The sequence below is a fragment of the Schistocerca cancellata genome, chromosome 2, assembly GCF_023864275.1.
Source record: "Schistocerca cancellata isolate TAMUIC-IGC-003103 chromosome 2, iqSchCanc2.1, whole genome shotgun sequence".
Taxonomy (NCBI): Eukaryota; Metazoa; Arthropoda; class Insecta; order Orthoptera; family Acrididae; genus Schistocerca; species Schistocerca cancellata.
In genome coordinates, this window is record NC_064627.1 from 3,096,273 (window position 1) to 3,116,297 (window position 20,025).

A 20,025-nucleotide genomic window follows, 5' to 3' on the forward strand; every position below is an offset into this window, starting at 1 on the left:
GCCTCGGGCACCTTATGGCCGTTCTGCTGTGAGTCTAGATTATAGAATGGGATGAAAAACTGATAGTGAATTGTAACGTTCAGGGCCACCTAATGACGATGGATCACTCAAATTGCGTCCCGATTCAATACATCGTCCTCCAGCAGACTTGCCTCCACGGGTCTATTGCTGCCTCGGGCACCTTATGGCCGTTCTGCTGTGAGTCTAGATTATCGAATGGGACGAAAAACTGATAGTGAATTGTAACGTTCAGGGCCTCCTAATGACGATGGATCACTCAAATTGCGTCCTGATTCAATACATCGTCCTCCAGCAGACTTGTCTCCATGGGTCGATTGCTGCCTCGGGCACCTAATGGCCGTTCTGCTGTGACTCAAAGATTTTCGAATCGGACGAAAAACTGATAGTGAATTGTAACGTTCAGGGCCTCCTAATGACGATGGAACACTCAAATTGCGTCTCGATTCAATACATCGTCCTCCAGCAGACTTGTCTCCATGGGTCTATTGCTGCCTCGGGCACCTTATGGCCGTTCAGCTGTGAGTCTAGATTATCGAATGGGACGAAAAACTGATAGTGAATTGTAACGTTCAGGGCCACCTAATGACGATGGATCACTCAAATTGCGTCCCGATTCAATACATCGTCCTCCAGCCGACTTGACTCCATGGGTCTATTGCTGCCTCGGGCACCTTATGGCCGTTCTGCTGTGAGTCTAGATTATCGAATGGGACGAAAAACTGATAGTGAATTGTAACGTTCAGGGCCTCCTAATGACGATGGATCACTCAAATTGCGTCCCGATTCAATACATCGTCCTCCAGCAGACTTGTCTCCATGGGTCGATTGCTGCCTCGGGCACCTAATGGCCGTTCTGCTGTGAGTCAAAGATTTTCGAATCGGACGAAAAACTGATAGTGAATTGTAACATTCAAGGCCACCTAATGACGATGGACCACGCAAATTGCGTCCCGATTCAATACATCGTCCTCCAGCCGAGTTGACTCCATGGGTCTATTGCTGCCTCGGGCACCTTATGGGCGTTCTGCTGTGAAACTAGATTATCGAATGGGACGAAAAACTGATAGTGAATTGTAACGTTCAGGGCCACCTAATGACGATGGATCACTCAAATTGCGTCCCGATTCAATACATCGTCCCAGCCGACTTGTCTCCATGGGTCTATTGCTGCCTCGGGCACCTTATGGCCGTTCTGCTGTGAGTCTAGATTATCGAATGGGACGAAAAACTGATAGTGAATTGTAACGTTCAGGGCCACCTAATGACGATGGATCACTGAAATTGCGTCCTGATTCAATACATCGTCCTCCAGACGTCTTGACTTCATGGGTCTGTTGCTGCCTCGGGCACCTTATGGCCGTTCTGCTGTGAGTCAAAGATTTTCGAATCGGACGAAAAACTGATAGTGAATTGTAACGTTCAGGGCCACCTAATGACGATGGATCACTCAAATTGCGTCCCGATTCAATACATCGTCCTCCAGCCGACTTGACTCCATGGGTCTATTGCTGCCTCGGGCACCTTATGGCCGTTCTGCTGTGAGTCTAGATTATCGAATGGGACGAAAAACTGATAGTGAATTGTAACGTTCAGGGCCACCTAATGACGATGGATCACTCAAATTGCGTCCCGATTCAATACATCGTCCTCCAGCCGACTTGACTCCATGGGTCTATTGCAACCTCGGGCACCTTATGGCCGTTCTCATGTGAGTCTAGATTATCGAATGGGACGAAAAACTGATAGTGAATTGTAACGTTCAGGGCCTCCTAATGACGATGGATCACTCAAATTGCGTCCCGATTCATTACATCGTCCTCCAGCAGACTTGTCTCCATGGGTCGATTGCTGCCTCGGGCACCTAATGGCCGTTCTGCTGTGAGTCAAAGATTTTCGAATCGGACGAAAAACTGATAGTGATTTGTAACAATCAGGGCCACCTAATGACGATGGACCACGCAAATTGCGTCCCGATTCAATACATCGCCCTCCAGCCGAGTTGACTCCATGGGTCTATTGCTGCCTCGGGCACCTTATGGCCTTTCTGCTGTGAATCTAGATTATCGAATGGGACGAAAAACTGATAGTGAATTGTAACTTTCAGGGCAACCTAATGACGATGGATCACTCAAATTGCGTCCCGATTCAATACATCGTCCTCCAGCCGACTTGTCTCCATGGGTCTATTGCTGCCTCGGGCACCTTATGGCCGTTCTGCTGTGAGTCAAAGATTTTCGAATCGGACGAAAAACTGATAGTAAATTGGAACGTTCAGGGCCTCCTAAGGACGATGGAACACTCAAATTGCGTCCCGATTCAATACATCGTCCTCCAGCGGACTTGTCTCCATTGGTCTATTGCTGCCTCGGGCACCTAATGGCCGTTCTGCTGTGAGTCAAAGACTTTCGAATCGGACGAAAAATTGATAGTTAATTGTAACATTCAGGGCCACCTAATGACGATGGACCACGCAAATTGCGTCCCGATTCAATACATCGTCCTCAAGCCGATTTGACTCCATGGGTCTATTGCTGCCTCGGGCACCTTATGGCCGTTCTACTGTGAGTCTAGATTATCGAATGGGACGAAAAACTGATAGTGAATTGTAACGTTCAGGGCCTCCTAATGACGATGGATCACTCAAATTGCGTCCCGATTCAATACATCGTCCTCCAGCAGACTTGTCTCCATGGGTCGATTGCTGCCTCGGGCACCTAATGGCCGTTCTGCTGTGAGTCAAAGATTTTCGAATCGGACGAAAAACTGGTAGTGAACTGTAACATTCAAGGCCACCTAATGACGATGGACCACGCAAATTGCGTCCCGATTCAATACATCGTCCTCCAGCCGAGTTGACTCCATGGGTCTATTGCTGCCTCGGGCACCTTATGGGCGTTCTGCTGTGAATCTAGATTATCGAATTGGACGAAAAACTGATAGTGAATTGTAACGTTCAGGGCCACCTAATGACGATGGATCACTCAAATTGCGTCCCGATTCAATACATCGTCCCCAGCCGACTTGTCTCCATGGGTCTATTGCTGCCTCGGGCACCTTATGGCCCATCTGCTGTGAGTCTAGATTATCGAATGGGACGAAAAACTGATAGTGAATTGTAACGTTCAGGGCCACCTAATGACGATGGATCACTCAAATTGCGTCCTGATTCAATACATCGTCCTCCAGAAGACTTGACTTCATGGGTCTATTGCTGCCTCGGGCACCTTATGGCCGTTCTGCTGTGAGTCTAGATTATCGAATGGGACAAAAAACTGATAGTGAATTGTAACGTTCAGGGCCACCTAATGACGATGGATCTCTCAAATTGCGTCCCGATTCAATACATCGTCCTCCAGCCGACCTGACTCCATGGGTCTATTGCTGCCTCGGGCACCTTATGGCCGTTCTGCTGTGAGTCTAGATTATCGAATGGGACGAAAAACTGATAGTGAATTGTAACGTTCAGGGCCACCTAATGACGATGGATCACTCAAATTGCGTCCCGATTCAATACATCGTCCTCCAGCCGACTTGACTCCATGGGTCTATTGCAACCTCGGGCACCTTATGGCCGTTCTGCTATGAGTCTAGATTATAGAATGGGACGAAAAACTGATAGTGAATTGTAACGTTCAGGGCCTCCTAATGACGATGGATCACTCAAATTGCGTCCCGATTCAATACATCCTATTCCAGCCGACTTGACTCCATGGGTCTATTGCTGCCTCGGGCACCTTATGGCCGTTCTGCTGTGAGTCTAGATTATCGAATGGGACGAAAAACTGATAGTGAATTGTAACGTTCAGGGCCTCCTAATAACGATGGATCACTCAAATTGCGTCCCGATTCAATACATCGTCCTCCAGCAGACTTGTCTCCATGGGTCGATTGCTGCCTCGGGCACCTAATGGCCGTTCTGCTGTGAGTCAAAGATTTTCGAATCGGACGAAAAACTGATAGTGAATTGTAACATTCAGGGCCACCTAATGACGATGGACCACGCAAATTGCGTCCCGATTCAATACATCGTCCTCCAGCCGAGTTGACTGCATGGGTCTATTGCTGCCTCGGGCACCTTATGGCCGTTCTGCTGTGAATCTAGATTATCGAATGGGACGAAAAACTGATAGTGAATTGTAACGTTCAGGGCCACCTAATGACGATGGATCACTCAAATTGCGTCCCGATTCAATACATCGTCCTCCAGCAGATGGCCGTTCTGCAGTGAGTCAAAGATTTTCGAATCGGACGAAAAACTGATAGTGAATTGTAACTTTCAGGGCCACCTAATGACGATGGATCACTCAAATTGCGTCCCGATTCAATACATCGTCCTCCAGCAGACTTGTCTCCATGGGTCGATTGCTGCCTCGGGCACCTTACGGCCGTTCTGCTGTGAGTCAAAGATTTTCGAATCGGACGAAAAACTGATAGTGATTTGTATCATTCAGGGCCACCTAATGACGATGGACCACACAAATTGCGTCCCGATTCAGTACATCGTCCACTAGCCGACTTGACTCCATGGGTCTATTGCTGCCTCGGGCACCTTATGGCCGTTCTGCTGTGAGTCTAGATTATAGAATGGGATGAAAAACTGATAGTGAATTGTAACGTTCAGGGCCACCTAATGACGAAGGATCACTCAAATTGCGTCCCGATTCAATACATCGTCCTCCAGCAGACTTGCCTCCACGGGTCTATTGCTGCCTCGGGCACCTTATGGCAGGCCTGCTGTGACTCAAAGATTTTCGAATCGGACGAAAAACTGATAGTGAATTGTAACGTTCAGGGCCTCCTAATGACGATGGAACACTCAAATTGCGTCTCGATTCAATACATCGTCCTCCAGCAGACTTGTCTCCATGGGTCTATTGCTGCCTCGGGCACCTTATGGCCGTTCAGCTGTGAGTCTAGATTATCGAATGGGACGAAAAACTGATAGTGAATTGTAACGTTCAGGGCCACCTAATGACGATGGATCACTCAAATTGCGTCCCGATTCAATACATCGTCCTCCAGCCGACTTGACTCCATGGGTCTATTGCTGCCTCGGGCACCTTATGGCCGTTCTGCTGTGAGTCTAGATTATCGAATGGGACGAAAAACTGATAGTGAATTGTAACGTTCAGGGCCTCCTAATGACGATGGATCACTCAAATTGCGTCCCGATTCAATACATCGTCCTCCAGCAGACTTGTCTCCATGGGTCGATTGCTGCCTCGGGCACCTAATGGCCGTTCTGCTGTGAGTCAAAGATTTTCGAATCGGACGAAAAACTGATAGTGAATTGTAACATTCAAGGCCACCTAATGACGATGGACCACGCAAATTGCGTCCCGATTCAATACATCGTCCTCCAGCCGAGTTGACTCCATGGGTCTATTGCTGCCTCGGGCACCATATGGGCGTTCTGCTGTGAATCTAGATTATCGAATTGGACGAAAAACTGATAGTGAATTATAACGTTCAGGGCCACCTAATGACGATGGATCACTCAAATTGCGTCCCGATTCAATACATCGTCCCCAGCCGACTTGTCTCCATGGGTCTATTGCTGAATCGGGGACCTTATGGCCCATCTGCTGTGAGTCTAGATTATCGAATGGGACGAAAAACTGATAGTGAATTGTAACGTTCAGGGCCACCTAATGACGATGGATCACTCAAATTGCGTCCTGATTCAATACATCGTCCTCCAGAAGACTTGACTTCATGGGTCTATTGCTGCCTCGGGCACCTTATGGCCGTTCTGCTGTGAGTCTAGATTATCGAATGGGACAAAAAACTGATAGTGAATTGTAACGTTCAGGGCCTCCTAATGACGATGGATCACTCAAATTGCGTCCCGATTCAATACATCGTCCTCCAGCAGACTTGTCTCCATGGGTCTATTGCTGCCTCGGGCACCTTATGGCCGTTCTGCTGTGAGTCTAGATTATCGAATGGGACGAAAAACTGATAGTGAATTGTAACGTTCAAGGCCACCTATTGACGATGGATCTCTCAAATTGCGTCCCGATTCAATACATCGTCCTCCAGCCGACTTGACTCCATGGGTCTATTGCTGCCTCGGGCACCTTATGGCCGTTTTGCTGTGAGTCTAGATTATCGAATGGGACGAAAAACTGATAGTGAATTGTAACGTTCAGGGCCTCCTAATGACGATGGATCACTCAAATTGCGTCCCGATTCAATACATCGTCCTCCAGCCGACTTGACTCCATGGGTCTATTGCTGCCTCGGGCACCTTATGGCCGTTCTGCTGTGAGTCTAGATTATCGAATGGGACGAAAAACTGATAGTGAATTGTAACGTTCAGGGCCTCCTAATGACGATGGATCACTCAAATTGCGTCCCGATTCGATACATCGTCCTCCAGCAGAATTGTCTCCATGGGTCGATTGCTGCCTCGGGCACCTAATGGCCGTTCTGCAGTGAGTCAAAGATTTTCGAATCGGACGAAAAACTGATAGTGAATTGTAACGTTCAAGGCCACCTATTGACGATGGATCTCTCAAATTGCGTCCCGATTCAATACATCGTCCTCCAGCCGACTTGACTCCATGGGTCGATTGCTGCCTCGGGCACCTAATGGCCGTTCTGCTGTGAGTCAAAGATTTTCGAATCGGACGAAAAACTGATAGTGAATTGTAACATTCAGGGCCACCTAATGACGATGGACCACGCAAATTGCGTCCCGATTCAATACATCGTCCTCCAGCCGAGTTGACTCCATGGGTCTATTACAACCTCGGGCACCTTATGGCCGTTCTGCTGTGAGTCTAGATTATCGAATGGGACGAAAAACTGATAGTGAATTGTAACGTTCAGGGCCTCCTAATGACGATGGATCACTCAAATTGCGTCCCGATTCAATACATCGTCCTCCAGCAGACTTGTCTCCATGGGTCGATTGCTGCCTCGGGCACCTAATGGCCTTTCTGCTGTGAGTCAAAGATTTTCGAATCGGACGAAAAACTGATAGTGATTTGTAACAATCAGGGCCACCTAATGACGATGGAACACGCAAATTGCGTCCCGATTCAATACATCGTCCTCCAGCCGAGTTGACTCCATGGGTCTATTGCTGCCTCGGGCACCTTATGGCCGTTCTGCTGTGAATCTAGATTATCGAATGGGACGAAAAACTGATAGTGAATTGTAACTTTCAGGGCAACCTAATGACGATGGATCACTCAAATTGCGTCCCGATTCAATACATCGTCCTCCAGCCGACTTGTCTCCATGGGGCTATTGCTGCCTCGGGCACCTTATGGCCGTTCTGCTGTGAGTCAAAGATTTTCGAATCGGACGAAAAACTGATAGTAAATTGGAACGTTCAGGGCCTCGTAAGGACGATGGAACACTCAAATTGCGTCCCGATTCAATACATCGTCCTCCAGCGGACTTGTCTTCATTGGTCTATTGCTGCCTCGGGCTCCTAATGGCCGTTCTGCTGTGAGTCAAAGACTTTCGAATCGGATGAAAAACTGATAGTGAATTGTAACATTCAGGGCCACCTAATGACGATGGACCACGCAATTTGCGTCCCGATTCAATACATCGTCCTCCAGCCGAGTTGACTCCATGGGTCTATTGCTGCCTCGGGCACCTTATGGCCGTTCTGCTGTGAATCTAGATTATCGAATGGGACGAAAAACTGGTAGTGAATTGTAACGTTCAGGGCCACCTAATGACGATGGATCACTGAAATTGCGTCCCGATTCAATACATCGTCCTCCAGCCGACTTGTCTCCATGGGTCTATTGCTGCCTCGGCCACCTTATGGCCGTTCTGCTGTGAGTCTAGATTATCGAATGGGACGAAAAACTGATAGTGAATTGTAACGTTCAGGGCCTCCTAATGACGATGGATCACTCAAATTGCGTCCCGATTCAATACATCGTCCTCCAGCAGACTTGTCTCCATGGCTCGATTGCTGCCTCGGGCACCTAATGGCCGTTCTGCTGTGAGTCAAAGATTTTCGAATCGGACGAAAAACTGATAGTGAATTGTAACATTCAAGGCCACCTAATGACGATGGACCACGCAAATTGCGTCACGATGCAATACATCGTCCTCCAGCCAAGTTGACTCCATGGGTCTATTGCTGCCTCGGGCACCTTATGGGCGTTCTGCTGTGAATCTAGATTATCGAATTGGACGAAAAACTGATAGTGAATTGTAACGTTCAGGGCCACCTAATGACGATGGATCTCTCAAATTGCGTCCCGATTCAATACATCGTCCTCCAGCCGACTCGACTCCATGGGTCTATTGCTGCCTCGGGCACCTTATGGCCGTTCTGCTGTGAGTCTAGATTATCGAATGGGACGAAAAACTGATAGTGAATTGTAACGTTCAGGGTCACCTAATGACGATGGATCACTCAAATTGCGTCCCGATTCAATACATCGTCCTCCAGCCGACTTGACTCCATGGGTCTATTACAACCTCGGGCACCTTATGGCCGTTCTGCTGTGAGTCTAGATTATCGAATGGGACGAAAAACTGATAGTGAATTGTAACGTTCAGGGCCTCCTAATGACGATGGATCACTCAAATTGCGTCCCGATTCAATACATCGTCCTCCAGCAGACTTGTCTCCATGGGTCGATTGCTGCCTCGGGCAATTAATGGCCGTTCTGCTGTGAGTCAAAGATTTTCGAATCGGACGAAAAACTGATAGTGATTTGTAACGTTCAGGGCCACCTAATGACGATGGACCACGCAAATTGGGTCCCGATTCAATACATCGTCCTCCAGCCGAGTTGACTCCATGGGTCTATTGCTGCCTCGGGCACCTTATGGCCGTTCTGCTGTGAATCTAGATTATCGAATGGGACGAAAAACTGATAGTGAATTGTAACGTTCAGGGCCACCTAATGACGATGGATCACTCAAATTGCGTCCCGATTCAATACATCATCCCAGCCGACTTGTCTCCATGGGTCTATTGCTGCCTCGGGCTCCTTACGGCCGTTCTGCTGTGAGTCTAATTTATCGAATGGGACGAAAAACTGATAGTGAATTGTAACGTTCAGAGGCACCTAATGACGATGGATCACTCAAATTGCGTCCTGATTCAATACATCGTCCTCCAGCAGACTTCACTTCATGGGTCTATTGCTGCCTCGGGCACCTTATGGCAGGCCTGCTGTGACTCAAAGATTTTCGAATCGGACGAAAAACCGATAGTGAATTGTAACGTTCAGGGCCTCCAAATGACGATGGAACACTCAAATTGCGTCCCGATTCAATACATCGTCCTCCAGCAGACTTGTCTCCATGCGTCTATTGCTGCCTCGGGCACCTTATGGCCGTTCTGCTGTGAGTCAAAGATTTTCGAATCGGACGAAAAACTGATAGTGATTTGTAACATTCAGGGCCACCTAATGACGATGGACCACACAAATTGCGTCCCGATTCAGTACATCGTCCTCCAGCCGACCTGATCCATGGGTCTATTGCTGCCTCAGGCACCTTATGGCCGTTCTGCTGTGAGTCTAGATTATCGAATGGGACGAAAAACTGATAGTGAATTGTAACGTTCAGGGCCACCTAATGACGATGGATCACTCAAATTGCGTCCCGATTCAATATATCGTCCTCCAGCAGACTTGTTTCCATGGGTCTATAGTTGCCTCGGGCACCTTATGGCCGTTCTGCTGTGAGTCAAACATTTTCGAATCGGACGAAAAACTGAAAGTGAATTGTAACTTTCAGGGCAACCTAATGACGATGGATCACTCAAATTGCGTCCCGATTCAATACATCGTCCTCCAGCCGACTTGTCTCCATGGGTCTATTGCTGCCTCGGGCACCTTATGGCCGTTCTGCTGTGAGTCAAAGATTTTCGAATCGGACGAAAAACTGATAGTAAATTGGAACGTTCAGGGCCTCCTAAGGACGATGGAACACTCAAATTGCGTCCCGATTCAATACATCGTACTCCAGCGGACTTGTCTCCATTGGTCTATTGCTGCCTCGGGCACCTAATGGCCGTTCTGCTGTGAGTCAAAGACTTTCGAATCGGACGAAAAACTGATAGTGAATTGTAACATTCAGGGCCACCTAATGACGATGGACCACGCAAATTGCGTCCCGATTCAATACATCGTCCTCCAGCCGAGTTCACTCCATGGGTCTATTGCTGCCTCGGGCACCTTATGGCCGTTCTGCTGTGAATCTAGATTATCGAATGGGACGAAAAACTGGTAGTGAATTGTAACGTTCAGGGCCACCTAATGACGATGGATCACTCAATTTGCGTCCCGATTCAATACATCGTCCTCCAGCCGACTTGTCTCCATGGGTCTATTGCTGCCTCGGCCACCTTATGGCCGTTCTGCTGTGAGTCTAGATTATCGAATGGGACGATAAACTGGTAGTGAATTGTAACGTTCAGGGCCACCTAATGACGATGGATCACTCAAATTGCGTCCCGATTCAATACATCGTCCCCAGCCGACTTGTCTCCATGGGTCTATTGCTGAATCGGGCACCTTATGGCCCATCTGCTGTGAGTCTAGATTATCGAATGGGACGAAAAACTGATAGTGAATTGTAACGTTCAGGGCCACCTAATGACGATGGATCACTCAAATTGCGTCCTGATACAATACATCGTCCTCCAGAAGACTTGACTTCATGGGTCTATTGCTGCCTCGGGCACCTTATGGCCGTACTGCTGTGAGTCTAGATTATCGAATGGGACAAAAAACTGATAGTGAATTGTAACGTTCAGGGCCTCCTAATGACGATGGATCACTCAAATTGCGTCCCGATTCAATACATCGTCCTCCAGCAGACTTGTCTCCATGGGTCTATTGCTGCCTCGGGCACCTTAAGGCCGTTCTGCTGTGAGTCTAGATTATCGAATGGGACGAAAAACTGATAGTGAATTGTAACGTTCAGGGCCACCTATTGACGATGGATCTCTCAAATTGCGTCCCGATTCAATACATCGTCCTCCAGCCGACTTGCCTCCATGGGTCTATTGCTGCCTCGGGCACCTTATGGCCGTTCTGCTGTGAGTCTAGATTATCGAATGGGACGAAAAACTGATAGTGAATTGTAACGTTCAGGGCCTCCTAATGACGATGGATCACTCAAATTGCGTCCCGATTCAATACATCGTCCTCCAGCCGACTTGACTCCATGGGTCTATTGCTGCCTCGGGCACCTTATGGCCGTTCTGCTGTGAGTCTAGATTATCGAATGGGACGAAAAAGTGATAGTGAATTGTAACTTTCAGGGCCTCCTAATGACGATGGATCTCTCAAATTGCGTCCCGATTCAATACATCGTCCTCCAGCCGACTCGACTCCATGGGTCTATTGCTGCCTCGGGCACCTTATGGCCGTTTTGCTGTGAGTCTAGATTATCGAATGGGACGAAAAACTGATAGTGAATTGTAACGTTCAGGGTCACCTAATGACGATGGATCACTCAAATTGCGTCCCGATTCAATTCATCGTCCTCCAGCCGACTTGACTCCATGGGTCTATTACAACCTCGGGCACCTTATGGCCGTTCTGCTGTGAGTCAAAGATTTTCGAATCGGACGAAAAACTGATAGTGATTTGTAACATTCAGGGCCACCTAATGACGATGGACCACACAAATTGCGTCCCGATTCAGTACATCGTCCTCCAGCCGACCTGATCCATGGGTCTATTGCTGCCTCAGGCACCTTATGGCCGTTCTGCTGTGAGTCTAGATTTTCGAATGGGACGAAAAACTGATAGTGAATTGTAACGTTCAGGGCACCCTAATGACGATGGATCACTCAAATTGCGTCCCGATTCAATATATCGTCCTCCAGCAGACTTGTTTCCATGGGTCTATAGTTGCCTCGGGCACCTTATGGCCGTTCTGCTGTGAGTCAAAGATTTTCGAATCGGACGAAAACTGATAGTGAATTGTAACTTTCAGGGCAACCTAATGACGATGGATCACTCAAATTGCGTCCCGATTCAATACATCGTCCTCCAGCCGACTTGTCTCCATGGGTCTATTGCTGCCTCGGCCACCTTATGGCCGTTCTGCTGTGAGTCTAGGTTATCGAATGGGACGAAAAACTGATAGTGAATTGTAACGTTCAGGGCCTCCTAATGACGATGGATCACTCAAATTGCGTCCCGATTCAATACATCGTCCTCCAGCAGACTTGTCTCCAAGGGTCGATTGCTGCCTCGGGCACCTAATGGCCGTTCTGCTGTGAGTCAAAGATTTTAGAATCGGACGAAAAACTGATAGTGAATTGTAACGTTCAGGGCCACCTATTGACGATGGATCTCTCAAATTGCGTCCCGATTCAATACATCGTCCTCCAGCCGACTTGACTCCATGGGTCTATTGCTGCCTCGGGCACCTTATGGCCGTTCTGCTGTGAGTCTAGATTATCGAATGGGACGAAAAACTGATGGTGAATTGTAACGTTCAGGGCCTCGTTATGACGGTGGATCACTCAAATTGCGTCCCGATTCAATACATCGTCCTCCAGCCGACTTGACTCCATGGGTCTATTGCTGCCTCGGGCACCTTATGGCCGTTCTGCTGTGAGTCTAGATTATAGAATGGTATGAAAAACTGATAGTGAATTGTAACGTTCAGGGCCACCTAATGACGATGGATCACTCAAATTGCGTCCCGATTCAATACATCGTCCTCCAGCAGACTTGTCTCCATGGGTCTATTGCTGCCTCGGGCACCTTATGGCCGTTCTGCTGTGAGTCAAAGATTTTCGAATCGGACGAAAAACTGATAGTGTATTGTATCGTTCAGGGCCACCTAATGACGATGGATCACTCAAATTGCGTCCCGATTCAATACATCTTCCTCCAGCCGACTTGACTCCATGGGTCTATTGCTGCCTCGGGCACATTATGGCCGTTCTGCTGTGAGTCTAGATTATCGAATGGGACAAAAAACTGATAGTGAATTCTAACGTTTTGTATCGTTCAGGGCCTCCTAATGACGATGGATCACTCAAATTGCGTCCCGATTCAATACATCGTCCTCCAGCCGACTTGACTCCATGGGTCTATTGCAACCTCGGGCACCTTATGGCCGTTCTGCTGTGAGTCTAGATTATCGAATGGGACGAAAAACTGATAGTGAATTGTAACGTTCAGGGCCTCCTAATGACGATGGATCACTCAAATTGCGTCCCGATTCAATACATCGTCCTCCAGCAGACTTGTCTCCATGGGTCGATTGCTGCCTCGGGCACCTAATGGCCGTTCTGCTGTGAGTCAAAGATTTTCGAATCGGACGAAAAACTGATAGTGAATTGTAACATTCAGGGCCACCTAATGACGATGGACCACGCAAATTGCGTCCCGATTCAATACATCGTCCTCCAGCCGAGTTGACTCCATGGGTCTATTGCTGCCTCGGGCACCTTATGGCCGTTCTGCTGTGAATCTAGATTATCGAATGGGACGAAAAACTGATAGTGAATTGTAACGTTCAGGGCCACCTAATGACGATGGATCACTCAAATTGCGTCCTGATTCAATACATCGTCCTCCAGCAGACTTGACTTCATGGGTCGATTGCTGCCTCGGGCACCTTACGGCCGTTCTGCTGTGAGTCAAAGATTTTCGAATCGGACGAAAAACCTAATAGTGATTTGTAACATTCAGGGCCACCTAATGTCGATGGACCACACAAATTGCGTCCCGATTCAGTACATCGTCCACTAGCCGACTTGTCTCCATGCGTCTATTGCTGCCTCGGGCACCTTATGGCCGTTCTGCTGTGAGTCAAAGATTTTCGAATCGGACGAAAAACTGATAGTAAATTGGAACGTTCAGGGCCTCCTAAGGACGATGGAACACTCAAATTGCGTCCCGATTCAATACATCGTCCTCCAGCGGACTTGTCTCCATTGGTCTATTGCTGCCTCGGGCACCTAATGGCCGTTCTGCTGTGAGTCAAACACTTTCGAATCGGACGAAAAACTGATAGTGAATTGTAACATTCAGGGCCACCTAATGCCGATGGACCACGCAAATTGCGTCCCGATTCAATACATCGTCCTCTTGCCGAGTTGACTCCATGGGTCTATTGCTGCCTCGGGAACCTTATGGCCGTTCTGCTGTGAATCTAGATTATCGAATGGGACGAAAAACTGGTAGTGAATTGTAACTTTCAGGGCCACCTAATGACGATGGATCACTCAAATTGCGTCCCGATTCAATACATCGTCCTCCAACAGACTTGTCTCCATGGGTCGATTGCTGCCTCGGGCACCTTATGGCCGTTCTGCTGTGAGTCAAAGATTTTCGAATCGGACGAAAAACTGATAGTGAATTGTAACGTTCAGGGCCTCCTAATGACGATGGAACACTCAAATTGCGTCCCGATTCAATACATCGTCCACCAGCCGACTTGTCTCCATGGGTCTACTGCTGCCTCAGGCACCTTATGGCCGTTCTGCTGTGAGTCAAAGATTTTCGAATCGGACGAAAAACTGATAGTGAATTGTAACGTTCAGGGCCACCTAATGACGATGGATCACTCAAATTGCGTCCCGATTCAATACATTGTCCTCCAGCAGACTGTCACCATGGGTCTATTGCAGCCTCGGGCACCTTATGGCCGTTCAGCTGTGACTCAAAGATTTTCGAATCGGACGAAAAACTGATAGTGAATTGTAACGTTCAGGGCCTCCTAATGATGATGGAACACTCAATTTGCGTCCCGATTCAATACATCGTCCTCCAGCCGACTTGTCTCCATGGGTATATTGCTGCCTCGGGCACCTTATGGCCGTTGTGCTGTGAGTCTAGATTATCGAATGGGACTAAAAACTGATAGTGAATTGTAACGTTCAGGGCCACCTAATGACGATGGATCTCTCAAATTGCGTCCCGATTCAATACATCGTCCTCCAGCCGACTTGACTCCATGGGTCTATCGCTGCCTCGGGCACCTTATGGCCGTTCTGCTGTGAGTCTAGATTATCGAATGGGACGAAAAACTGATAGTGAATTGTAACGTTCAGGGCCTCCTAATGACGATGGATCACTCAAATTGCGTCCCGATTCAATACATCGTCCTCCAGCAGACTTTTCTCCATGGGTCTATTGCTGCCTCGGGCACCTTATGGCAGGCCTGCAGTGACTCAAAGATTTTCGAATCGGACGAAAAACTGATAGTGAATTGTAACGTTCAGGGCCTCCTAATGACGATGGAACACTCAAATTGCGTCCCGATTCAATACATCGTCCACCAGCCGACATGGCTCCATGGGTCTATTGCTGCCTTGGCACCTTATGGCCGTTCTGCTGTGAGTCAAAGATTTTCGAATCGGACGAAAAACTGATAGTGAATTGTAACTTTCAGGGCCACCTAATGACGATGGATCACTCAAATTGCGTCCCGATTCAATACATCGTCCTCCAACAGACTTGTCTCCATGGGTCGATTGCTGCCTCGGGCACCTTATGGCCGTTCTGCTGTGAGTCAAAGATTTTCGAATCGGACGAAAAACTGATAGTGAATTGTAACGTTCAGGGCCTCCTAATGACGATGGAACACTCAAATTGCGTCCCGATTCAATACATCGTCCACCAGCCGACTTGTCTCCATGGTTCTACTGCTGCCTCGGGCACCTTATGGCCGTTCTGCTGTGAGTCAAAGATTTTCGAATCGGACGAAAAACTGATAGTGAATTGTAACGTTCAGGGCCACCTAATGACGATGGATCACTCAAATTGCGTCCCGATTCAATACATTGTCCTCCAGCAGACTGTCACCATGGGTCTATTGCAGCCTCGGGCACCTTATGGCCGTTCAGCTGTGACTCAAAGATTTTCGAATCGGACGAAAAACTGATAGTGAATTGTAACGTTCAGGGCCTCCTAATGACGATGGAACACTCAAATTGCGTCCCGATTCAATACATCGTCCACCAGCCGACTTGTCTCCATGGGTCTACTGCTGCCTCGGGCACCTTATGGCCGTTCTGCTGTGAGTCAAAGATTTTCGAATCGGACGAAAAACTGATAGTGATTTGTAACGTTCAGGGCCACCTAATGACGATGGATCACTCAAATTGCGTCCCGATTCAATACATTGTCCTCCAGCAGACTATCACCATGGGTCTATTGCAGATTCGGGCACCTTATGGCCGTTCAGCTGTGACTTAAAGATTTTCGAATCGGACGAAAAACTGATAGTGAATTGTAACGTTCAGGGCCTCCTAATGATGATGGAACACTCAATTTGCGTCCCGATTCAATACATCGTCCTCCAGCCGACTTGTCTCCATGGGTATATTGCTGCCTCGGGCACCTTATGGCCGTTCTGCTGTGAGTCTAGATTATCGAATGGGACTAAAAACTGATAGTGAATTGTAACGTTCAGGGCCACCTAATGACGATGGATCTCTCAAATTGCGTCCCGATTCAATACATCGTCCTCCAGCCGACTTGACTCCATGGGTCTATTGCTGCCTCGGGCACCTTATGGCCGTTCTGCTGTGAGTCTAGATTATCGAATGGGACGAAAAACTGATAGTGAATTGTAACGTTCAGGGCCTCCTAATGACGATGGATCACTCAAATTGCGTCCCGATTCAATACATCGTCCTCCAGCAGACTTGTCTCCATGGGTCTATTGCTGCCTCGGGCACCTTATGGCAGGCCTGCAGTGACTCAAAGATTTTCGAATCGGACGAAAAACTGATAGTGAATTGTAACGTTCAGGGCCTCCTAATGACGATGGAACACTCAAATTGCGTCCCGATTCAATACATCGTCCTCCAGCAGACTTGTCTTCATGGGTCTATTGCTGCCTCGGGCACCTTATGGCCGTTCTGCTGTGAGTCTAGATTATAGAATGGGATGAAAAACTGATAGTGAATTGTAACGTTCAGGGCCACCTAATGACGATGGATCACTCAAATTGCGTCCCGATTCAATACATTGTCCTCCAGCAGACTGTCTCCATGGGTCTATTGCAGCCTCGGGCACCTTATGGCCGTTTTGCTGTGAGTCTAGATTATAGAATGGGACGAAAAACTGATAGTGAATTGTAACGTTCAGGGCCACCTAATGACGATGGATCACTAAAATAGCGTCCCGATTCAATACATCGTCCTCCAGCAGACTTGTCTCCATGGGTCTATTGCTGCCTCGGGCACCTTATGGCAGGCCTGCTGTGACTCAAAGATTTTCGAATCGGACGAAAAACTGATAGTGAATTGTAACGTTCAGGGCCTCCTAATGACGATGGATCACTCAATTTGCGTCCCGATTCAATACATCGTCCTCCAGCAGACTTGTCTCCATGGGTCTATTGCTGCCTCGGGCACCATATGGCCGTTCTGCTGTGAGTCTAGATTATCGAATGGGACGAAAAACTGATAGTGAATTGTAACGTTCAGGATCTCTCTAATTGCGTCCCGATTCAATACATCGTCCTCCAGCCGACTTGACTCCATGGGTCTATTGATGCCTCGGGCACCTTATGGCCGTTCTGCTGTGAGTCTAGATTATCGAATGGGACGAAAAACTGATAGTGAATTGTAACGTTCAGGGCCTCCTAATGACGATGGATCACTCAAATTGCGTCCCGATTCAATACATCGTCCTCCAGCAGACTTGTCTCCATGGGTCTATTGCTGCCTCGGGCACCTTATGGCAGGCCTGCAGTGACTCAAAGATTTTCGAATCGGACGAAAAACTGATAGTGAATTGTAACGTTCAGGGCCTCCTAATGACGATGGACCACGCAAATTGCGTCCCGATTCAATACATCGTCCACCAGCCGACATGTCTCCATGGGTCTATTGCTGCCTTGGCACCTTATGGCCGTTCTGCTGTGAGTCAAAGATTTTCGAATCGGACGAAAAACTGATAGTGAATTGTAACGTTCAGGGCCTCCTAATGACGATGGAACACTCAAATTGCGTCCCGATTCAATACATCGTCCTCCAGCAGACTTGTCTTCATGGGTCTATTGCTGCCTCGGGCACCTTATGGCCGTTCTGCTGTGAGTCTAGATTATAGAATGGGATGAAAAACTGATAGTGAATTGTAACGTTCAGGGCCACCTAATGACGATGGATCACTCAAATTGCGTCCCGATTCAATACATTGTCCTCCAGCAGACTGTCTCCATTGGTCTATTGCAGCCTCGGGCACCTTATGGCCGTTTTGCTGTGAGTCTAGATTATAGAATGGGATGAAAAACTGATAGTGAATTGTAACGTTCAGGGCCACCTAATGACGATGGATCACTAAAATAGCGTCCCGATTCAATACATCGTCCTCCAGCAGACTTGTCTCCATGGGTCTATTGCTGCCTCGGGCACCTTATGGCAGGCCTGCTGTGACTCAAAGATTTTCGAATCGGACGAAAAACTGATAGTGAATTGTAACGTTCAGGGCCTCCTAATGACGATGGATCACTCAAATTGCGTCCCGATTCAATACATCGTCCTCCAGCAGACTTGTCTCCATGGGTCTATTGCTGCCTCGGGCACCATATGGCCGTTCTGCTGTGAGTCTAGATTATCGAATGGGACGAAAAACTGATAGTGAATTGTAACGTTCAGGATCTCTCTAATTGCGTCCCGATTCAATACATCGTCCTCCAGCCGACTTGACTCCATGGGTCTATTGCTGCCTCGGGCACCTTATGGCCGTTCTGCTGTGAGTCAAAGATTTTCGAATCGGACGAAAAACTGATAGTGAATTGTAACTTTCAGGGCCACCTAATGACGATGGATCACTCAAATTACGTCCCGATTAAATACATCGTCCTCCAGCCGACTTGTCTCCATGGGTCTATTGCTGCCTCGGGCACCTTATGGCCGTTCTGCTGTGAGTCAAAGATTTTCGAATCGGACGAAAAACTGATAGTGAATTGCGTCCCGATTCAATACATCGTCCTCCAGCCGACTTGACTCCATGGGTCTATTGCTGCCTCGGGAACCTTATGGCCGTTCTGCTGTGAGTCTAGATTATCGAATGGGACAAAAAACTGATAGTGAATTGTAACGTTCAAGGCCTCCTAATGACGATGGATCACTCAAATTGCGTCCCGATTCAATACATCGTCCTCCAGCAGACTTGTCTCCATGGGTCTATTGCTGCCTCGGGAACCTTATGGCCGTTCTGCTGTGAGTCTAGAATATCGAATGGGACGAAAAACTGATAGTGAATTGTAACGTTCAGGGCCACCTAATGACGATGGATCTCTCAAATTGCGTCCCGATTCAATACATCGTCCTCCAGCCGAGTTGACTGCATGGGTCTATTGCTGCCTCGGGCACCTTATGGCCGTTCTGCTGTGAGTCTAGATTATCGAATGGGACGAAAAACTGATAGTGAATTGTAACGTTCAGGGCCTCCTAATGACGATGGATCACTCAAATTGCGTCCCGATTCAATACATCGTCCTCCAGCAGACTTGTCTCCATGGGTCTATTGCTGCCTCGGGCACCTAATGGCCGTTCTGCTGTGAGTCAAAGATTTTCGAATCGGACGAAAAACTGATAGTGAATTGTAACATTCAGGGCCACCTAATGACGACTGACCACTCAAATTGCGTCCCGATTCAATACATCGTCCTCCAGCCGAGTTGACTCCATGGGTCTATTGCTGCCTCGGGCACCTTATGGCCGTTCTGCTGTGAATCTAGATTATCGAATGGGACGAAAAACTGATAGTGAATTGTAACGTTCAGGGCCACCTAATGACGATGGATCACTCAAATTGCGTCCTGATTCAATACATCGTCCTCCAGCAGATTTGACTTCATGGGTCTATTGCTGCCTCGGGCACCTTACGGCCGTTCTGCTGTGAGTCAAAGATTTTCGAATCGGACGAAAAACTGATAGTGAATTGTAACTTTCAGGGCCACCTAATGACGATGGATCACTCAAATTGCGTCCCGATTCAATACATCGTCCTCCAGCAGACTTGTCTCCATGGGTGGATTGCTGCCTCGGGCACCTTATGGCCGTTCTGGTGTGAGTCA